The 23,354-nt window shown below is 47.3% G+C and overlaps 1 long non-coding RNA gene across 1 annotated transcript; it reads right to left on the bottom strand.

Moving 5' to 3' along the window:
* Positions 1-2,069: 2,069 nt before the first annotated feature.
* LOC108922034 (uncharacterized) lies at positions 2,070-22,843 on the bottom strand. The gene is made up of 3 exons (XR_001965102.2): positions 22,680-22,843; positions 2,503-2,657; positions 2,070-2,268 (listed from the first exon to the last, which is right to left on the bottom strand). It is a non-coding gene; the product is annotated as an uncharacterized LOC108922034 (long non-coding RNA).
* Between the last annotated feature and the right edge of the window lie 511 nt (positions 22,844-23,354).

Genomic DNA, 23,354 nt, shown 5'->3' with positions numbered 1-23,354 from the left:
TGGTGCCGCATACCTGCGCTCCCACGCGTTAAGGCGGCCCGCAGGAGGTCGCGGTATCATGTTGACGTGTGAAGCGATGGCCTTGTTTCCCGCAAAACGACGAGGAAAGGTGGCTCTGGGTGGGTCGTAAATTGTGTTTGGCTAAAAGAAAAGTTTGTGGTGCGACCTTGAATCAAAAATGCTGGTTACGTTTCGAGAGAGAGCCCAAACCGTACGCCGTGTGCGGGGTCGCTGTGGCGCCATTGCGCCGTGTACCGGTGTTCCACAAACGGATCGAGAATTGTCTTGGGTTTAATTATACTGTCGGTTTGGATTCTGCGCCGAAAATCCATCGTGTTCTGGATTATGATCCGAGTGTGATCGATGAATGTGTGTGTTAGCACGATGGTGCAGCGGGTGGCACCGGAGCCTCGCAGATCCTGGATCATGTGGGTTTGGTCATGGGTTCAAACTTGGCTCAGTCCGTGTGAAGTTTAGTGTGTATTTGTTCCACCGTACCTTACGCATTAGTTACCTAATGTTGCTGCTTTTCTTTTGCTGTATTCTTACTATAACTGCTACTACTTTTCAGTTTCACTGTGTGTTTGTTTTTCAGGAGAACTCAGGCTGGCTCTTGCACCTCCAAGTGTCACAGCATTTGGAAGTGTGGACAGAGCAGAGATTTTTTGACCGGATGCCCTTCTTGATGTCAGTCGTCACCATTTACCCAGGTTTAGGACCAACACTGACACTTTAGCATCACCAGTTCATCTGAAACACATGTGTTTTTGGAGGGAACCAGAGCACCTAGAGGAAACTTACCCAAACACCAGGAGAACACGCTAACTCTACATAGACTGAGCGGGGATCGAACCTGCTCTCCGTCATACCACCCAGGTACTGTGAGGGAGCAGCGCTACTCGCCACCCATTATGTTGTTACAATAAGGAAGAAATATTGAGGTTTGGCAGGTGCACAGCCAGTCTGCACGTTCGCCCATGTTTGCAAGAACCAGTTGGAAGTTTCTCTACAAACATACCACCCCAAGTCTTTCTTTTTCTCCACGTAGGCCTTTGATCTTTTGACTACTTTTTGGTGTCAAGCAAAGACAAAAACTTAATTGTTTCCACTGCTGACCTGGCTTTCTAACTGACTGATGGTTTTAATATGGCTCGGTACGGTAAATGGAAGGAAATGTGAAGCAGGTCCCTGATCAACTCAGCGCTCCGATCCTCACTCTTTGGGATGGAGTGATAGGAAGCAGGAGGAATGGCCTTAAACGGTAGAATTGACAGTTTAATATCTGGGATTAGCTCCCGTCGTATCTGAAGTGTCTAAGAGAGGCGTTAGTTCGTACACTTAACCCCTTACTGATGTCTGTATCATTGTTTCCTAGTTTTCATGCCGTACGCCTGCATTTCTGGTGTTTATGACACCTTTTATGTCAGTTTACATATCCTTGAGCGTTCTTGTTTTAAGCTGCAGATTAATTTGAAATTTGCAGCAACTTTGCATTAATACCGAGAGACACCGTAATCCGACAATATTAGCCTCAAAAAGAGATGTTACGTCGGTTACAAAAGATGGACCCGTTTGTTTTTTGGGTATCAGGCCAACCTATCTATTTAGGGAGTGTGTAGGAAACCATTTCCATATCGTAGCTTTTGAAGTAGCTCTGGGATGACAGCTTAACCGGCTTGTTGACAATGAGGACACCGAGTCAGATGCTGTCACAGCTGTCAGCTCCTTTCACAACCGTGAGGAGGGTTCACCTGCTGAGATAAGTGCATATGAGCTACTTAAAATAGCCGTAGCGCTCAAAACTCTTATCCTTTTCCTTGTGTATGACAGCTCGCGTTAGGTACAACCTCCCGGAAATAAACTGAATCGTGCCGATTCGGTGCCTGAGTGCCAGTCTGGTATTTGTGAAACGGCGGCAGACTGGGTAAAAGTGGCACGAGATGCTTTGACATCTAAGCAAACTCCCAAGTAGAGCAGCTGCTCTATGAAGGCTGCCGCCACCTCATCTAAATGCAGAGTTGCACTAATGTGCAAATATTTTTTCTTGCCACAAATGGAGAAGGGTGAAAGTCACTTATAGTAAAAGTCTGACAAAAGTGTTTTTTTAAATTGAAAAATAAATAAATGGGGAAAAAAAATAGACATGAATCAGTGCTGTTTTAGAGGTAAAGCTCATACATTGATGTCAAAGGAGTGGTGGCCCTCGTCTAGTTGGCGCCCTCTGCTGGTGATCTACAGCACTGCCAGTCCTTGGTTCACTACAGGCATCTGGGAAGAGAAGTAAAAACCAGGTGAGGGAGCAGCTTCAGGCATGAAAGTATTCTTCGCAAGGCCCAAGGGTCGGCAATGAAACATTTAAACATTAAACTAAATAAGGCACAGCAGCTTGTGTTCTCAGGAATTTAGGCAAGGACAGAGGGGTACAAGGTGTGAGCTGCTGACACACAGTTAGTGAAGCATGTGAATGGGCCACAGTTAACAATGGACATCCCATAATTGCACCTTGTATGGTGGGATCTCAAATAACTCAGGAAATGAACCCTCTGGGATTTCTGACAGGAAGCTGGAACGTGTCTGCCGGATGCCTGGGCTTTTCTTTTTCTTTGGACTTGTGGTTCTGCACGTTGGCCCCCCTTCTACAGCTCAGCTGCGTGGCTCTGGGTACGAGGATGACAGGAACGTTAGCTGGGAGGTAGCGGCGCAGACACGTTATGAGACATAGGCGACACTACAGCGCAACCAGTGTCATCCCCTGCACAGTTCAGTTTCACTCAACTTCAGTATCGAATGTCCAAGTTTTGTCAGTTTTGCTGCAAACCTTTCTTCATGAACATCCAGCCTTCCATCACGCTACTGTACTCACCCATTAGGCGTGAGGGAATTTGAACTCTGGGTTTTTTTATTATGATGCTAAACTTTTAATTATGTTCTTATAATATGACCCTTGATAAAAATTCGTCTGCTGACAAATGCCATGTCCACTGCCCAGAACAGCAGTATGATTTATTAAAACACATATCCCGCAATAGACATGCTCATTAAATTGAACTCTGAGTTGTAGCCATAAAGTTCTGAAGTACATGTACTGTACTCCATATATGTGTGTGTGTGTGTGTGTGTGTGTGTATATATATATATATATATATATATATACACACACACACACACACACACACACACACACACTGTACTGTACTGTCCTACTTGAATAGTTCAGTTGGACACCTTTGCGTGTAACGGATATGTTGTCCACTAGAGGGCGATGTAGACCCTGTTTAGCGCAGCGCACCGGCGGTTGCGAGCCCAGCGGTACCCTTACTTACACTCTGTACGATTAAGAAGAACTTGTGGAATATAGACCATACTTTTCGGCAGTCCTTATTTAGTAACATCCCCAAAAAAACTGAAAACAGATTACTTAATCCCTACTTGTATTTCAGTTTGAAAACATCTGAACATAGAGTGTTGAGAATATATATTTTTTCTAATATAAGAAGTAATGCTTCTTTAGCATTAATTTTCAGGTAAGGCATGATTATGTCTCCTCCTTAATGTGCCCTTTCCCACTCATGTAAGGCTCCTTGTTGATGTCGGTGACTGCCCTTCACTGGGATCAAGCTCGTAATAATCCTCCAGCAGACCTTGTATGAGGCTCAATTGTTTTTTTTTGCCACTCTAGCCCTTTGAAAGGAGATAAGAGCCCAATTGTGGGAGGTTAATATCGTCTCATTGTCCCCTTCAATTTCCACACAAGTGAGGCAGCTAATGAAATGGGGAGGGAAGCCATGGAGAGGTGTACAGAATGGATATATTATTATTATTATTATTACTATTATTATTATTGTTGTCCTTCTTGTTGTCGATGATGTTGCTGTTATATATTTGTTTTTTTAATGCTCATTTATTGCCTGCGAGAATCCCTGTGCCTGTGGTTGGCATGTTAATCTACAGAGAGGGATTTCAGAAAGCCCAGGACTCAATAGGTGAAGTCAATTAGCAGCAGTCGTCCAGCTCTTACCTTGTGTGTTTGTGTGTTTGTGTCCCCCTTTGCTTGCTGTGTGTGTTTCAAACAGCAGTGCGGTAAAACGGGGACAGATGTACACCACGTTACACTAATGGCCCACAGCTCTGTTAAATTCAGAACAACGAGATGCTTTCAGGAAGAACATATATATATTTTCTAAAAGCGGAGTATCATGATCGGTAAAAGCTTTTGAAAGATTTGCATTGCGTTTATTTTTTATTGTTTTCTTTGTACTGTGCATCGATTCCTCGAAACCCCTGAATTAGACGCATTGTCCCTGTGCTGCTGTTGTAACGTGATTAATGCTTTTGCTATATGTCGAATGAAAGACAAAGCTTAAGATTAAAAAAGTGGAGAAAATGTGTACCAGATGTTGAAACACAAATCAAGTTTAACACCATATTGCCCGTCTGCCAAAACAAATAGCCTTATTATTCTCTCCGTGGCTCGTGTGAATGACCCACCCACCACCCCCGTCACAAATGAATGGGCGGTCCTCACACTTAATGATCTTCAAATTATGTGGCATCTAGGACCCTGCAGTGAAGAGCACCGGGTTCCACATGGGGACATTCTTTGTGTCTGGGTAGATGACACAGGCTGGGGATCCCAACTTCTACACCCCAACCCCCCCCCCCCGACACACACACACACACACACACACACACCCTCTAATGTACACACACGCAGGAGCGCATGCATACGCGCGCACACACAGAGCACACGCAGTTAGTCTGACAGCGATCACAAATGAAGCGTTAAATTAAGAAACAGATAGCGCGTTCTCTTGGGGGGACCCCTGTACAAAGGGACCGCCCGGCCAAGACCGGGGGCGGGGGGCCGGGGGGCCGGGGAGGGATCATGAGCCTCGGAGAGACTCAGCCGCAGCTCAGCTACTTCATGAGGCAATTAGAAGGTTACTCTCCTCACAACAATGGCGTGCCAGGGGAATGGGAGAAAGAGGGAGGGAGGGGTCCCAACAAAGAGCGCCCCCGAAAAAAGTGCACAAAGGGGCCCGTCGGCCCAGGGGGTCCTCGCAACTAGTTGAGTAGAGTCTGAGACGTGTTGTGCAGCGAGACGAATCTTTTGGGTCAGCGGCTTCAACGGCTCGAGTGCTTTTTCCCTACTTCCTAGGCCGATTACGAATGCTGGGAGGGGGCGTCCGCAGCCGGGGGCAGACGTGGTGCCCCGGGGCCCTCGGGGGTCTCGGCGAGATCGAGTTTGTCAGGCTGCGACTGGCCATTTCGCCGTCCGTCCCTGGGCCGCGCCGGCTCACTTTCGCTCAGCGTCAAGAAGCCCGGCTGTTTCCCCCTGCGAAAGTTGCTCCTACTTGAGCCGTTGTGACGTTGATAAAAAATGACTAATTCGTGGGGTTGCGCTTGTCATCAGTGCGAGTCCTAGGGGGGAACGAAACGGAAAACAAAAGAAGGGAACGTCCCGCTCATCGAGTCCTTCCGTGGCGTATCGCGGCGCAGGCAGCGCAACCGGTGCGTTTTGGAGGTTAGGAAAAAGCCGGGGTCCGGCGTGAGATCTTGACGCCGTTACACGCCGCTGCCACGTGTCTCGAGCGATGGCTTTCAGGCGGCTCGCAAAAGTGTCTCGAATTTCACGTCTTGCTCTGCAAATGGAGCGTTTGCCACGAAGCACTTTGCTCTGCGCGTCGATGGTAACCTGATCGGCGCAGATGTGTGTCAGATGCGCTCTGCGCCGCAAAGCGTCAACGGATGCAGCTGAGAAAATGTGTCCGAATCGGCGGGTCGGGCTGCTTTCCACCGTAGTCCCACCGGGCGGAGAAGCAGACCCTCTGTCTCCCAGACACGGACAGCTCCAGACACACCGCCACAGCTGCTGCAATCTACGTAGCGGCGCCGTTTTCCTGCTTTCCAGGGTCGCGGGTTCGAATGTGCACTTGAATCCAGCCCGGCCTGTGGGGAGTTCGCAAGTTCTCCCTGCGTTTGCATGGGTTTCCTCCGGGTGCTCTCGTTTCCTCGCGCCGTCCAGAGACACGTTGCTTGGCGACTCTAAATTGCCCCGAGTGTGTGCACGTGCGAGTAAATGAGTGCGTGTGCCATCGCCCTACGATGTGCTCGCTTTCCATCCAGGGTGTACCCTACCTCACGACCTCTGCTTCCAGGATAGGCTCTAGACCACCACAGCCTGCGGCGGACAAGACCGTCCAATTATCGGCGGTGGATGAGTGGACGGAGAAATCCCACAGATACACCAGCAGAGTGTTTCATAGGATACCCCAGACTTAGATAGTGACGCTGCGTGAGTACAGTGGTAAATCGAAACACAGGTTCACCACGGTAGCGCTCAGTAGAGAAACTATAGAGGTAACGTTGCGGCGTGAGACTATTTGTTTTTTTACCACAGGAGTAAATGCGGGAGTTAGTGTACGGTGCATAACGAAGGTACATTTTTCTTCCTTAATTTAACGTGTCAGCTGGACAGACCTGCACACGCAAGCGTCATTAGTTTGGAAACGTGTGCTGCGCTTCGCTTTAATTAGACCGGCTGCTTTTTCCACACCAGTTATGAGCACCCTGAGAACGCGTTTCCTCCTCTGCTTTTCAAAAACCATCTCAGAGTTTTCTCTGCGCACTGGTCTAGTGGCACATCATGCGTTTACATTTAGTTCTTCTCCAAAGCAATTTACAATTATTTACCCGTTTTTACAGCTCGGTAATTTTTACTGCAGCTCTTTAGGGTAAGTACCTTGCTCAAGGGAGCTGGGATTTGAACCTGCAACCTCTGGGTCCTAAGGCAGCAGCTCCAACCGCTGCACTACCGGATGCCCTCCGATACGTCTCCTTTCCTGCACATTTTGATTTTGCACACATGTGCAGTCTGCTTCAGCTCTAATGACAACAATCCAGCTAAAGTGAACTGTCCAAAGAAAAGGGACCTCACTGTGGGAGAAGAGTGGACCCTACAGGACACCTTGACCCGTCACCGTGGAGAGCACGGCCCTCTGCTGACGGGCAGCAGTCCGAGGGCTCCGGGACACGGGCCACCAAGCTGCCTAAGAAGCGTGAGACCCTGCACATCTGCGGCCACGTCGCTGGCGCGTCCACTGTAGCGTCTCTAATTGCCAAGGCGAGCGGCTCTCGCTGCTGCCTGACCTGCTTTCTTACACTCGCTCTTTTCACCTAATAAAAAACCTGTAGCCCTCCCGAGTACAAACCGAGGTCCTCGCTACTGCATAGTGAGGCTGTCATAACAATACGCCGGAGTCATCGTGATTGCGTACTGGGACCACCATGACTACATACCTGAGCCATCATCACTGGATACTGGGACCAGCATCACTGCATATTGGGACCATCATGGCTACATAGCTGAATCATCATCACTGCATATTGGGATCAGCATCACTGTATATTAGGAGCATCATGATTACATCTTGAGAGCATCATGGTTTCATACCCGAGTCATCATGACTGCATATTGGGACCATCATGGCTACGTACCTGAGTCATCATCACTCCATACTGGGACCACCATGACTACATACCTGAATCATCATCACTGCATATTGGGATCAGCATCACTGTATATTAGGAGCATCATGATTACATTTTGAGAGCATCATGGCTTCATACCCGAGTCATCATGACTGCATATTGTGACCATCATACTTACATACTTGCGCCGTCATAGCTGCATACTGGATCTACCATGACTTCATGGTTGAGATCATCATGGCAATATACGGAGGGTCCTCCTAACTACATGATGAAACCCTCACAACTAGAAAGTGTTGCAAACAGAGCCTGAGGCCGTAGCGAACGTACTGTACGCCGAGATCTTCTCTTTCGGGGCCTCTTCTCAAAAGGCCCCAGCGCAAAGAAACGGTTAACGCACACCTGTGTTTGTTTATCAACAAGTCGCATATGCTTGCTTTTTTTTTTTTTTTTTTTTCCACCGACAAGGTGTTTCTGTCCTGCTGGGTTTAGCTGAAACACTACAGTTATAAAATGCCGTTAAGTGTGTCATACTTAAAACTTTCAGCTAAGAGCTGTAGCTTTGGGTGTTCATGGAGACACACAGAAAGATATTATGTCTCCCAGCGTTCACAAATAAAATAATCTGCACTGGGCAGCCATGGAATATCCTCTCTGTACACTTCTTACTCCATTTTCTTTTTTTTTTAACCAATATTTCCGTTACAAAAATAAAGCATGACGGCTAATCCATTTACCCATCTTTAAAGTGCATTTCTATTTTTTTTAAGAATATGACCAACTAGAAAACCAGGGCCCTTGTCTCCAAGCACTAGTTTCTGCTGATTGAAGCCAGCCCCCCGCTGTGCTTTCACATCATGCCTCTACCTCGGTAAAAAAAGAGACATCCCTAATCTCGGTAGACCGCTCTCAATGAGCTTTTACAAAAACAGCCCTCAACCGGTTCGGTGGGGGGGGAAGGGAAAGTTTGCAAAGATTATATCAGCCTGTAGGGCTCTTTTCTATCGATGTTGTGTTATTTATATTTATTTATTTATCCATTTATTTATTTATGTATTTGGGATACAGTGAGCTGTTGGCTGTGCAGTGTTGGGGGGGGGGGGTGTCTGCAGAGGATGATTTGGTTAATTAACAGAGGCTCCGTCTCACATTTCGGGAAGAAGGGAGATGTGGAAAATAAAGGGGAGGGTGGTTGGTGAGGTGTGTGTGTGTGTGTGCGTGCGTGCGTGTGGTCAGGGGGTGGGGGGGGCACACAATTGGAACGAGCCACCACCAGCTGGGAGGATGGTGAGCCTCTCTCATGCACCCTCTCATCTCTCTCTCTCTCATCTCTATCTGCCTGGGCTGGAATTGGTGTAATGAGTACCGTGGGATGTAGCGTCGCAGCTACAGGACTCCCCCCCCCCATAGCCCCCATCACCACCACCACATGGCTCCGTCACCCAGATGGGAGGTGATGGACACGGCCCGACGGGGACCGCCCTGGGAGGGGTGGCGCTGCGGCAGCCTGTCTGTCTGATTGAAAGGGGCCGTCCCGCCGAATACTAAACAGACAGCTCGGTGGCGACCGGGACCACAGTCTGCCGGACTGTCGCAGCGGGGCAGCCCCGCTGGATGTGCGCAGGGGTGCGACAGGAGGCCTAAAGACCACCACCCAGCCTCCCTTCCCTCCCTCACACACACACACACACACACACACACACAAACTAGCTAGGAGTGTTCACCTTGACTGCTGGAGGTCCTCACTGTCGGCTTGCACGAGGTATTAGAGGTTGCTAATGAATGGCCGGATACATGTCAGATACCAGTAATTGAAGGGGTGGTTGGAGCTGCGAAAAGGCAATTCAGCCTTAATCAGCGCCTGACACACCACATTCAATTCATTTTAAAGGCCAAAAGGTACATCTGCCTATCAAACCATAAATATATAATGCACCTTTTAATTCAAGCATAACAACCTTCTTTCTGGATTATTAATTTGTGGCTTAGCTCATGCTTTCAATCACAGCAACTTATGGTATTTGACCCATTTATACAGCTGGGTTTTTTACTACGGCAATTCAGGGTAAGTACTTTCATCGAGGGTACTAGAGCAGTGGAGGGAGTGGGACGTGAGCCAGCAACCTTCTGGTTATATCTATGGCTCGGTCGTGTCCGTGTCCTCAGTCGTTACGCTACGTGCTGAAATTTTGAATGTTACAAAATTTCCTTGTAAACATCTACGTAAGAAAGGTTTCTGTTACGACGGACTTACAAATTCAGCGGTTGCTTAAGCTCACGTAACATTTCTAGTCGGCGGTATTTCATCTCACGTGTTTCAGGAAGACCTTCCATAACGTTTTTGTGTGCCCCGTGTGCAGAAAGAGAAGGAATACCACACAGGGGAATTTTACTTCTGCTTGCTCAGGTCGCCCTTCCCATTACACAGCGATGGAGCAATAACTCCAGAAAATTGGCACGCATCTGATTTAATAACGAATGCCATTTGCCCCACACGTCAAGATAGTTTCGCCGAGTTAATTAAACCTGTTATGATAGGTAATGTGCGCTACTTTGCAAATATTTCGCAGGAAAAAATGTGAGGAAGATTCACAGAGGTTCTTATCTATTAAATATATATTCAATGTTAATTGGGATTCGCCGGCTGTTAATGGAGCTTTAATTAACTAGAAATCGACCCCTTCTCATATGTAATTAAACGCTGGTTGAACCACTTAATCGTAAGCGTTCTTAAATTGTTTTCGGTGGAACAAGTCGAGAGCCGTCCCTGTGGGGCTGGGATGTTACGCCAAAGTGACAAGGGTGCGAAGATTCTCGGGACGACGGCAAAACTTCCAGTTGACGGTCTGTCCCGGTTCATCCAAAACGTCACTTTGGGACACGATTCCTCCTTCCTGAAATTGCAGCGATGAGCCCGGGGATGACGGGAAGGGACAGGCTGGCAGGTAGCGTCCTTTTCAGGGCTGCGGCCTCGCGATCGGAAGGGTGCGGGGTCGAATCCCGCTCCTGCTGTAGTACCCTTGGGCCGAGGTACGTACGCTGAAGCGACGCAGTAAGGATACCCTGCTCTAGAAACGGGTCCGCAGCTGCAGAAAGTCGCTTCGGTCAAAGGAGCGAGTTAAATCAAGAATAATAATAAGCGGCTGCAGGACTGTGGCTGCGGTCTAAAATTAAAGTTCGCATGCACTCCAACGGGGCGTTTTTTTCCCCCCGACTTTGCCTGTTTGCATCCCGTTTGAGCCAAAGGCTGCCTGCATCAAGGGCCTGGCTGCTTGCTCCACGAACGAGACTTTCCACAAATAGATGTTTAAAATATAATCCATCCTGACGCGACACACGCATTATACTCAAAAGTATAGCTGGCAATTTGCATTTTATTGACAAAACACTGGTAAAAACAGAGATGGAAGCAGTTTGTGTGGCACATCTCTGTCTACATCCATTTATTTATATTTGTGTGTGGCTCTCTTTTCACGCCTGTATAAATAAGCTAGAAAGGGGCAGGTAAGAGCGGCGCGTTAAAACCGCTTTTCTGAGACTTGCGTGTTTTCAAAAAGTGGCACACTTAAAATCGCGCGTCTCCAGAACTCCTGCCGAAGAAGTTCTGTTCAAACCTGTTTTCGTGGACGTGTGCGTTATTAAACAAACGCACAAAAGGAGGACGGCAGAAAAGTGTTTCCCAACAATTTGTGCTCCGCTCGTAGTTACTGCACGTTTTTGTATTTAAAATGCAAATGATCGCAGCATCTGCTTTATGTAACAGGAGGTAAAAGACTGCGTGTACATCTGACTGAGGAGGACAACTTAAAGGTGCTTCACCGATCGCTTTAGATGTTGCTTCTAATCTAAATTTACCTTTACTTGTTTAGCAGATGTTTTTCTCCATAGCGACTTACAGCGGATACTATGTAGTGTTACTAGACCACACACCTTATTCACCGCGGTGACTTACACTGCTAGATACACTACTTACACTGGGTCACTCATCAATACATCAGCGGAACACACACACTCTCTCTGTCACTCGCACACTATGGGGGAACCTGAACAGCATGTCTTTGGAGTGTGGGAGGAAACCAGAGCACCCTGAGGAAACCCACACAGACACGGGGAGAACATGCAAACGCCACACAGACCGAGCGGGGATCGAGCCCGCTTCGTCTCGTACCACCCGGGCGCTGTGAGACAGCAGCGCTACTCGCCGTGCCACTAAATCTAGAGGCTGTACAGTTTATCATCTCATTATTGATGGCGCTGCTTTGTTGCCTTGCCATTGTGTTTCTCTAAGGTGACTTGAAGCCATTTAAACAGCGGGGTGTTTTACTGTGGCAATACGGGTTAAGTACGTTGTGCGGGGCCTCGAAGCATCAGCATTCAGATTATAAACCAGAGTTCTTAACCACGGCGCTCCCTGCTGTCCGACTGCAGTACTGCTACGCTGCAGTGCGGCCTCTTGCCGCGTTATGATCTTAATGGCATCTGACTTTGGACACTTTTGGATAACTGCTTGCATGGTGTATAAGTTAAGGTGCCTCCTCTCTCCGAGAGTCCAGGGGGACGAAAGTAATGGTTCCAGCGGAGGGCCGCAGGAGGGCCGGGCGTGTCGCTGCAGCCCCAGAGGTTCTCGTTAGCTTTCCGCGGCGCCTTTGTCGCCCAGACCGTCCCTGTCGGCGGAGGGTTTGGATGGAGGCAATTCGCGGTGATGTACATTCAACCTGTCAGCCCACAGTTGCAAGGCAGGAAATAATTACTTTGGGAAAGCATCTGTTTTTTTTTTCCCCCAAAAACAGCAAAAACAAAGAGGACGTTCAGAATGCAGCAGGATCCGAAGCAGAGCGGCGATGGGGCCACCTGGTTAAAGTTCCCCGCAGCGACAGCTGTGTGTGTTGCACTGGTTCACCTTTCGCTAATTAAAATAATTAAACTTCTCTCAAAGAACAGAGCTGGGAAAGACCACCGCGTTTGCAAGGTAAAAGCCCGACAAGCGGCAAAACATGGTAAAAGGAAAAATCATTTTCATGCAATTGTGGTTTGGATGTTCGTTGCCGTTGATAAATTGTACTGAAGTTGATATTTTACCTTTGGGATCAATTTCTAATTAGAGACTCCTGGCGCAGCTCTGCAGTTCAGTGTATTTCAGTGTATAGGCAAAATATTTATATTAGCTGTGCGCAGCTTTGCTGTTTACTGGCAACATCGTGTCCTCAGTTCATTTCAGCAACAACATTATAATAAATGAGACCCAAAGGCAACGAATCAATCACTTCTCTTCCCTCTTTGTAACCGTTCACTGCTTAAGAGGCCCTTCTTCACACCGGTAGAAGCGTTTGGATCCCTTTCCCTCATCTGCGGCTTCCCGGACATGCGCCGGGATGTTTAATTATTATTAACGCAGCTTATTCCGACGGCTTTTCAGCTTTCTCGAGTAACTAAAATGAGGGGTCTGTGTTACGCAAGACCTCCGTGATACCCAGAGTCGCGTGCCCCTGGGCAGGACGCAGCACATGGATATTGGGTCGACGCTGCTGACGCTGAGCAGAAATCATGCGTTTTAATCCACTTCCAGTCATGCGCACACCTGGGCAGCAGGGGGCAGTAGTGCTGCCGCAGGATCTGTGTCTCTGCACGGCACTGCCTCGAGTTAGGGAGATGAGACATGTAGTTAATTAGCGGGTGTGGCTTCTTCGGGGCTCCATTTAAACTTCAAACTCTTGAGCCGTCGTCTTCTTTCTGCCAATACTCGAATGGTGCCTTAGCCAACATCCTACGATGGCTGTATTTGCCTCCTGTGCTGCTCCAGCCTCATCAGCATTGTTTCATTTCCTGCTGGCTAGGTCCTGCCCCTGGGCCCATCTCCAGAGGTCCTTCAACGGCGCTCATCTTCCGCTTGCAGCTAAGTCCAGGATGCCGCCCTACCCGGAGGTTCGACCGGAGGGAACAGGTTGCCGATACAGATAGAACACCAAGCAACTTCTGAAGGACCCAGCACTGTGAAGGAGATGGCTCATCAGCACTCATACATTTACTCTTACTCATTTCGCAGATACTTTTCTCCAGAGCAACTTACAATATTAAGGTATTGACAGTTTACCCGTTTGTACGGTTGGATAATTTTACCGGAGCAATTTAGGGTAAGCACCTTGCTCAAGGGTGCTACAGCAGTAGGTGACATTCAGACGCGCAAACTTCTGGTCTGAAGGCGACAGTTCTAACCGCTATGTTATCAGCTGACCCCCCCCCCCCCCATACTCCTCATAGATGGAATAATCAACGATTGGCAACGTGATTTTATATCCTATATATATTTAACGTTTCTGTAAAGCTTTTTGAATTTACTGTGACAGAAGTGTTGAATCATAACTGTAAAAAAAAAAAGTAATTATTTTCAAGTATGAGCAAAGAATAGGGTCCTTTTTTTCCCTCTAAGCCCATAAAAAGAATTTCATGGCACATGTATGAACAGAGACCCCAGTTCTGCTAATTAAATGACTTGGCTTGATGAAGACGTCTAATGTCGACTGAGGGGGATCTGAAAGAGGCGCTTCCTTTTCCACCCAGTGTGATGTGACTGCGAGACGGCAGGACTTTACAAAGCAGCTCCTTGGAGATTCGACGACTCTTAATGACAGCGTTTCTCCACCTAATAGCACCTAGTTCACACATCATGTCAGCTGGCTCCTCCGGTTCAGAAGAACTGCAGTACGGATACGGATCAAGATGAGGCTCTTCTTGTGAATTTGTTTTTTTTCTCAAATCCATTGTCTCTTTCAAAGTAGACAGGTGGAAATAACTTCATCCACCAACCTGAGCACTTGCCTTTCCTGAAATGCTACCTCCTTGCTGGACATAATAAATCAGTCATATCTGGTCAGCTTTAAATAAATGCCCTACACTACAGTGCTCAAAAACTGTAAATGGCCTGTATAAAAAGATCTTGAGATTTCATACGAAGAGTTCCAGTGTTGTGCAACATGACTAAAAACTTCTCTCACTCCGAATGGCTGTAAGAAACAATTTGGTCTGATTTATGTCTGCAAACAATGGGCTAAGTGGAGAAAGAGGAGGTCTGGTGATTATACCACCTAGGATCAATTGTTGGTTTTTAATGCGACTTTGTTCAGGGGTTCTCGTATTTCATTTGATGATAGAGGAGAGGGTGTATAAGAGAGCGTGATAATTCCATATTGCGTTATTACCCCGGCCCTCCTGGGCTGAAACTAATTGGTGCGGGATTAGTGTTCGAGGACTGCACGACCTGGAGCATTTCCTTACAGACTAGAGTAAGATCTAACACACAGGGGAGAGCAATCGCTTGGAAAACCACATGTGCCGGATCTGGCAGAGAGCGTACATGATTGCTGTGGAGATGAACAACACGGATCATCTGCAGTCAGGTATCGGAGCCCCGGTAAAATGATTATCTCCATGTATAATTGCAGAAACAAAAACAATATTGTAACCGAACCATAATGACTACATTAAACTGCCAGCTCTGAGAAAGTACTTTATGAAACATGAGTCTAAAGTGTTGATTGCTCTTCATTTCTGACTGGCGAGTCTGCGAGTAAACATTCACACTGCAGTAAAAAGTGTAAGCAGATGCATAAAGAACTGCTGTTACACTAATGGGTACTGAAAAGGTAAAGTGCGATCAGGTGCTAAATACCTTCAGTTACTCATCTAGCTTTTTGAAGATACTTAAAATATTTTGAAGAACTGCAGGGCTTCTTGTGCAGGTTTTCAACGTGTGTCTCGTGAAAACCCTTCAGCACCAATTATCCCATAACGTAAGTTGTTATTTTTATTTTAATCACATCTGTACATCTGCATCCTGTCGAAGCGGTGAGCTCTTTGGGAATAAATCTCGGTAGGAAAATGCTTTCTCCTCCCTTTTACTATGGATTTTCCCCCCACCTTAAACGCATCTCTCGCACCTTCCTTAATTCAAGAATCATGAAATGTCTAAACTGGAATCAATCAAGTTCATTCATGTTCGGCCCCGATACGAGGTGGCTTCGGATACAGTGGAAAGCGATGCCGTGACTGGAATTGTGTGCTACGTGAGCGGTAAATAAGCCTATTAAAAAGCTGTTATCTCCACTGAAGTGCACAAAAAAATAGCAGAGTGTAGTCACGGGAAAGGTCTTACACCAAGACGGCTGTTTTGAGGTGGCTGTTTTCAACCCTGCAACAAGTGACAATAAAACCGTATTCCATTTGCAAGAAGGTTATAGGTAGATAAATGTTAAAGGAGTCCGTGGGTAAAACGGGTGGAAAAAGACAAACCTCGTTGTTCTGGCAGGAAGTCAGACGGAGTTAAATAAAAAGCAGCGAGGAGCAAGCGCTGGACTCGGGGAGGACGGGGCCTCTGATGAACTTGGAGAAGCACCAGGGCCTCCTGCGTGCGGCCGTGCCGCTGGCGCCTACCCGGCATCGCCCCCGAGGAACTCCGGCTGCACCTGGGGCCCGGGCCAGAGATCCCGGGTCACGGGGTTTGCTCCGAGCCAAGGGCCCGTGTCGCCAGATGGAGCCCCTGCATGAGCAGGTCATTGTTTTTCTATCGTCTTGGGAACGCTTTCAGAAATCGGAGACATTCTGCATTCCGCGGCGGAGTCAGCCTTGAGCGGCGATGCCTGTCAGCAGTGGAAAGCAGAGCGCTCTGAGCGCAGGGGCTGCATGTGGAACATGAAAACAACATGGATAACAACGCCTGCTGAGATGGCACGGAGAACAACGTGGCCATGTAGAGATGGGCGACGGACGGCTCAGGAGCCGTGGCTCTTCCGAAGAAGGAGCGGGGGGTACGGTGGTGGTAAGTGCAGTCGCCTTACGATGGAAAAACCTCGGTTTGAATCCCACCTCCTGCTCTAGTCCCCTCGACGAAGGCACCGGTCCTGCACGGGTGCAATAAAAGTCCTGAACTTATAATAACAGAAATAAAGTGACTGAAAGTGAGGAACAGAGGAAGTACGGTTAGAGCACAGGTTTAGTGTAAAAATGAGCGAAAAAACGGAGGGAGCAGACAGAGTAACGGGAGACAACCGGAAAAGGCCAAAAACGAGATCAGTGGCTGTACAAGTTAATCGTCTAAAGAAGACGGATAGCAAAGGTAGGGCAGTCAACAAGGGGAAAATGACAGGGAAATGTGTCACAGACAGTATAGCGCAGTCCTGCCCCGAATAACAGAGTTTACGCGGGCGCGCTCATTTTTCGAGGACGTGCTCGCTGACATACAGTCAGTCAAAGGGCTGCTGAAAGATCGATGACGGAGCGAGTGCGGCGCAATTTCTTTGAGGCACGCAGATACAAGCCGATCTTTTATTTTACATTCATTTTTTAGTCTTCCGCAGGACAGCGAAAAACAAAGCGTCCAAGACACCATCTAAGGGATCCATAAAGACACCAAGTGAAGCTCGGCAAAAGACTTGCGAAGGTTCCTTTTTTTATTAATTGGTAGAGAAACGCTCCTAAAAATACATTTCTGCTCAAAGCTGCCAAACGGGAGTCACCATTAAACCTACGTGTTGACGCAATCTTTAAATAAAAGTAGAGGAAGGACTTTGGTCCATGAAACTTTTAAGGACACCAGTAAGGGCCTCTTATTAACCATCATCTACAGCTGTTGGGTTCCATTAAATGGCTCCTCTGTCGAGTGCTAATGATTATTTATACAAGCAAAGTTTTTAATCTTAACAAATTGAAATTTTTGGCTTGGCTATGGTCAGAATGCTGATGAGAATTTAAAACAGAGTCAGTGGAAATATCTCGCATTAGCAAAATAATAACCCTGTTTTATGGGAGGTTTTTTCCCCCCTTGTACATATTAGGTCAACCAAGTGAGAAATTGGAAAGAAACTGTTAAAATGTATTTTCCACTATTCTGCATCGATAATGAAGTTGGGAGTTAATCCGCAGATTTGCTTCGCAGTGCGGGTTAAGATGCGGGGACAGAGCCGGAGCAAAGAGCCCCTGTCCCAGGAAGGTCATGTGCTTAACAAAGACGGAGGTCCGTATTTCACATAAAAGGGCGCTGCTGCAATTATTTTAACAGTTCATATATAATGCTGTGGTGCCGCAAGCGACTCGGGGACTAAATGTTTGATTAAAATATGCGTGGTATGATTGAAATATTCATGATCTAATAATTGTATTTTGGTGGCATAACGGTTAAGGAGTCGTAGCGCTTGAGTTTGGGTTCGAAAATGGACTCCCCCCCAAATGAAGACGAGCGGGTGTAAATCAAGCAAACTATGACACAAACGGATGGTGTTTCCGACAGGCGGTGGTGGATGAGTCCGCCCCTTTCCAGGGTCTCTGTCCGGACCATGCGGAGGCCACCGGGACCGGAGAGGACCCCGCTCTTGACACCCGCGATGACGACGGGAGTTCGAAAACAAGCCCGCGGTACCACGGACGGATGGCGCGCTACAATTTCCACGACACGTTTCGCTCACACACAGAGACAAACACACATCCACCACCCCACCTCTCTCAACACTGGGTGCGGAAAGTGGGGCAGAAGAACAATAAAATAAGAGTATCACTGACTGTAAGTTGAACTTAAATTTCACGCCTCCAGCGGAAACGGGGCCGCAAATCATAAAATAATTTAATCTGGGGAGGGCTTGAAGAGAATGCAGCTGAGAATAAAAGTTTTCAATGTCTTCATTTCCTGCGGGCGCAGACTGCTGCTCTCCCAGGATCTCCGGGATTAACTGCATTTACGCTCTGCAAACAGACACCACAGGACCGTTACAACCACTCGTTTCATTTATTTTTTCGCTGTAGTTCAATTCAATTATTCTAATTGTTTATTCAACAAATTACATTACCGCGGGAGTCCGCCAGAACCCGTTGACGGTTTCTGAAGTGCTTGGCACATGTGGGACTTGTCTCACAATGCAGGTTGCGTGGTGATATAACCATGCCATTTTCTAGGTTTAAAACCCTACATATTCCCACCTACGGCATGATGTATCAGAGCACATCAACACAGGAGAAGGAACAAGCTGTGACCCAAATACCAAACTCAATAATCTTCTAAAAAAGACTTAACAAGTGGAAAAGATACTTGACTTGCTAAAAATACTGAAGGGATTGTAGTTCAACAGCGCAAGTAGAAGTAGCAGCAACGACAATGTTGACTATAACACACATCCAAAACGGGGCTATGATTGGAGGGGTGGGGGGGGATCACCTTTGAATCTGTGCTGGGGGTAAAAAGTACGTTTGGATATTATTGTGTTACGTGATAAAGCACAACGCCGAGTCCGCCGCAGAACCCAAACCGATGCCCCTTTAGAGATCAGAGGTGAATGGCCCAGTTGCCATGGCAACCACCCCCAATCCTTATGTTGCCTTTTGCTACAGTAACAGGTTGCCCATTTCCATTGAAAGCGTACATTGTTTTTACTGGTGCGTGTCTGTTGCTCTCATGCGAAGAAAGCCGCTTTGTAGACGTGTTTTTGCAGCACGTGGACTCCAGCTGCTCCTCGGGGGCTCCCTTAGCAATATTAAGGTCGACCTGCTTTTGGGAGGAGGGGTGCAGAGAAGCGAAGCTGCGTCAACACAACTTTACATGTGTGCCTGAGCTCTTCTGGAGGAGCAAAGTGACGCGTTTTCCCAGGAATGAACGGCCACGCTCCACCGCTACGACTTTTCTGGGTCCTCGGAGCGATCGCTATCTCTATCACGAGGGCCGATAAAACATGGTATGCAACAAATAAAAGCTTTCAGTCTTTTTTCCCTCTGCTTGTGTTACTGCTCATTTATGTACTTCACACCTTAGCACAGGTAAATTAACTAGTGCCCGTATGAGCTATCGTTCTCACGGCACCCCTGGCGTCCTATATTGTTTCTCTTGCGTGTCTGGTTTTGCTGTCTCACATCCCCCCCACCCGAAGCCACTCACACACACACACACACACACACATACGCACACACCCCCTTCATAAGTGCCTAGCACCCCCTCCGACGTGCTCCGGCAGAGAGTCGGCGAGGCAGCGCAGCGCCTGCAGGCCCCCGCCCCATCTCTGGAGACACAGCCTGCAGGCGGAGGGAGAAGATGCAAATTCGGGCAAAGCAGCGCGGCTCACGCAGATCTGAAGCCAGGATGAAAAGAGACGTGGAGGACGGGGAGTTTGTCAGCATTATTAACAATTTACAAGGCCCTGTGTTTGTGGCCATCTCCGTCTCCTCACAGAGATGCTGCAACCCTTCCCTCGCCGCGCATTAACAGGTCGCTATCCGACACGGAGCGCGCCCCGCGAGGCTGTTTGCTAACTAAGCAGAGTCCAAAAGGTGAGCTTTGACAAGACAACCACTTAAATGCAAGCGGAGTCTAGCAGGCGCAAAACTTTTCCCCATCCTCCACAAACAGGCCTGTAAATAGAAGCGGAAACGACACGGGGGAGGGGACATAAAGCAGCGAGGAATCCAGATGTTAGGCCCAGGGACGCCGTGCTCGGGGGTCCGCGCAGGTACCTCGGGCGAGCAAACACCATCACTAATTTGAGGAGTAGCAGAGAAGCGCAGAAGCTAATTAAAGTGGCGCTTGTGCAGCGCAGCGCAGTGCAGTGGAGCACCAACAAGGTCTGACAGCACAAGCTGCCACACACTAATAAAGACATTGTGCTGAAAAAAATAGTGTCACATGATCCAGAGCTTGCCATATGGTGCCAAGGTAATTACATTTATCTACTGAGTTGATGTGCATTTATATATATATATATAGGTGTATATATTATATATATATATATACACACATACACATACATACATGGAAGAATGAAAATGTGAAGATAATACTAATAAGTCTATTAAAGAGTAAAACATTCTTTCAAAGCAAAATTGTTTGCTTGTTTGTGTGACTTCATGCTAATTTGAGGACCGGCTTTTGAACCGCTGCGGAAACGGTAGCGTTGCGCCGACTTTGTTGCCTTGTTCTGCGCGGCCAAACCCCGAGCTGCACGGCGGCGCAGCGGGTGTCTCCCAGGAAGCCACGGAAGACTAGTTCGCCGCGTTGTAGTTATAGGGTCACCGCATCGCGTGCTACGTTGGGGAGGTTAAGATCCGCGTGCAGAGCTGCAAAATTGGACGTGTGCTGGATCCTGCCAAAAAATCCACATTTTTCAGTTTTCTTTGCAAAAGGTTCCGCTTAGGGGGGTGTCCATTTAAATGTGGTTATGATCAAAGACTTTCCTTCTCCAAAGATTTACCTAATTATTTACTGTGTTGCTCCTCAGCTGAGATTTTATGCAAAGAAACACATTTCTCGACAACGGTATATTTTCATGTAGGAATCCAGGTTTTAGTACCTTTGGTGTGCAATGACAGCGAAGACCCTTCCTGGGACTTAAACCGATGACCCTCAGATCATGAGTTGGTGCCTTTGACACTTATTGAGGGAATTTTTTTTTTTTTGCTAGTTCTTAGAACTTGTTTGAAATTTCTAAGCAGCTGGGTGAAGCTTTTTTTTTTTTTTGTTCCACCACTCGACTGAGATATAAATTCTGAGGAATCTCCATAAACTGATATAAGAGCAGCACGAGCCATTGGCACTTTTCTGGTACAATGCAATGGTGGAGCTTATTAAACAGGACGAAAGCTGACAAATTAGCTGTTAGCAGCGCACGCAAGCTAGGGAGCGCTTTCTAGTTAGCTCTGTAGCGTTAACTGAGTCGTTCTCACACACTCACACACACGTACGCTTTGAGGGATTTATTTATAACGCGTTGCTTGTACTACAGAAGGGGGCAAAATTCCTCCTCATGTTGTTTACGCCCGTGAGGAGCGAGTCCCTGTATCTTTGTGGACGATCAGTTTTTAGGACTCTTTTAATAGAGCTCTTTTGGAATGGCGCTGATAATGGGGAAAAGCATACAATTACTTTCTCTGACATCGGGGCCTTTCTTTGCACGAGGGGTTCATTCATCACTGTCTCCTGGGACAAAGGGAACCTGTGGAGCCGCGCGAGGAGCCGCGCGAGGAGCGGGTGCCTCCGAACGGCTCCTCGAATACATTACGTTGCGCGCGCAGATAATGAGCAATCGATTCCTCACTCGCTTCCCCGGCGGCGCCTCGCTTTTTAACGTGGGCGCGACGAGACGCCGCTAGACGAAGCCACTTCTGTTTCTACATATTTGTTTGTTTGGGCGTGCGCTACCTTTTTTTTTTTTTTTTTTTTTGTTTTCTTTTAATGGGTGCGTGTGTGTGTACATTCCACAAGCACGCGAAACAGGAAAGCACATACATACACAGTACACTCACCGCTCAGCCTCACACACTCGACTCGCTCAGAGACACATGGAGCCTTCCTCAGACAACAACACACAAAAGGTGGGGGTAGTCTGTGATTTCTGATATCAGCTTTGTCCCAGGCACCCGTTCCAGAGTCTATTTGCCTCTCATAACAAAGCTTTTTAGGGGCCACTAATCAGGCTTAGCTGGGAGCAGACTCTTTATCAGGGACCGTCAGACCTCGGAGCTGCCAGCTTGTTCGCGCCTGATAGCAACATGGGCAACTAAATTAATCTAGATTCCAAACAAAATGTCTCCCCCCCCCCCTTATGATGAAAATAATTGCACCCCCTGTTAAGCGTAGGAAATAATAGATACCGGAATAGATGCAGTTTGGATCAGACTAGACAGCACCGAGGGATCTTCGCGTGTTCTTTTTTTTTTTTCTTCCCCTCAAATTGCAGGTATTAATTTACATCTGAGGGGGGAAAAAAAAAAAAAAACGACTTAAGAAATTAGAGAGGAGGAGGAAGGAAGGTGCCTGGTATTTTAAGTGGCTATCTGCCTATTTGTTGATTTAAGACGTCCTTTCTCTTTTTTTAAGGACAACCCGCCTCATTGTGATTTGGCACGCGCCGGGTTTTTAAGGTATGGTAGACACTCGTTGAGTCGGCAAATGAGTGCTTCAGTGCAATTTAGGCTGAGAGCACTTGAGCGTAAGTGGAACGGCGGGACGAAGGGCGGAAGCGGCAGCGAATGGCGTCAGAATTGCGCAGGAAATCGTTAGAGAACGTTTGCGTTCAACAGCCGATGTTGTCCCTGCCTGGAGATAACGGGCAGTTTAAGGATCATAAAGATGCATATTAATGCATTAATTTGTCATTTACCTTCACCAGTTCCAATGGTTAATTTTAACACTTCGTTAAGGAGACAAACCGCATGTGTCCTACCTAAGACTTAGTGAAGTCCTCTGCTGTATTTCTCACATTACATCATCAGCACCTATCTTCTGTCTTGACAGTGAGTGTATGTCACTCAGCAGTCTGACAGCGATGAACTTTCTGCTACGTGCGTAGTTGTGTGGACCGTCCGTGCTGCGTACATGTCCCAAGGCTCATGCACATGGCTTCATTTGCGCATGCGTATGAGTTCCGCACTAATTATGACCTCTTCGAACATCTGTTTGTCTACCGCACAACGAAAGTAGGGTGTTACAGTAACCACGGAGTGTGTCTGCACATTGTTCCTGTGCATTCGATGTGAAGAGAACGACCCCCTTTTTTTTTTTTTTTTAGAAATGTCACGGCTGGTGAAGTTTTAAATGCTACCTTTCCAGCTTATTAGGTGTAACGCCTTAAACATTCAGCTTTTATGCCTCAGACTTCGGTGCTGACTTCACCGATTCGAGAGGCGCGGTGCAAAATAATGATGTGAAAAACTCTTGGTCAAGAAACTACTTAGATGTGCAAATGTAATTGCAGTGGTGCAGTTCAGGTTGCACAGTAACTTTCTCTCCAGCTGGGATGTTTAATAATTTTTTAAATGTCTGACCAGTTCACTAATCTGTTGCTGTTGGCTGTCTAGCCAAAAAAATTATCTTATATTACAATTAATTATTCAAATAT

The sequence above is a fragment of the Scleropages formosus genome, chromosome 23, assembly GCF_900964775.1.
Source record: "Scleropages formosus chromosome 23, fSclFor1.1, whole genome shotgun sequence".
Taxonomy (NCBI): Eukaryota; Metazoa; Chordata; class Actinopteri; order Osteoglossiformes; family Osteoglossidae; genus Scleropages; species Scleropages formosus.
Note: the sequence above shows the minus strand (reverse complement) of the source record. Positions and strands in the feature narration are given on the sequence as shown.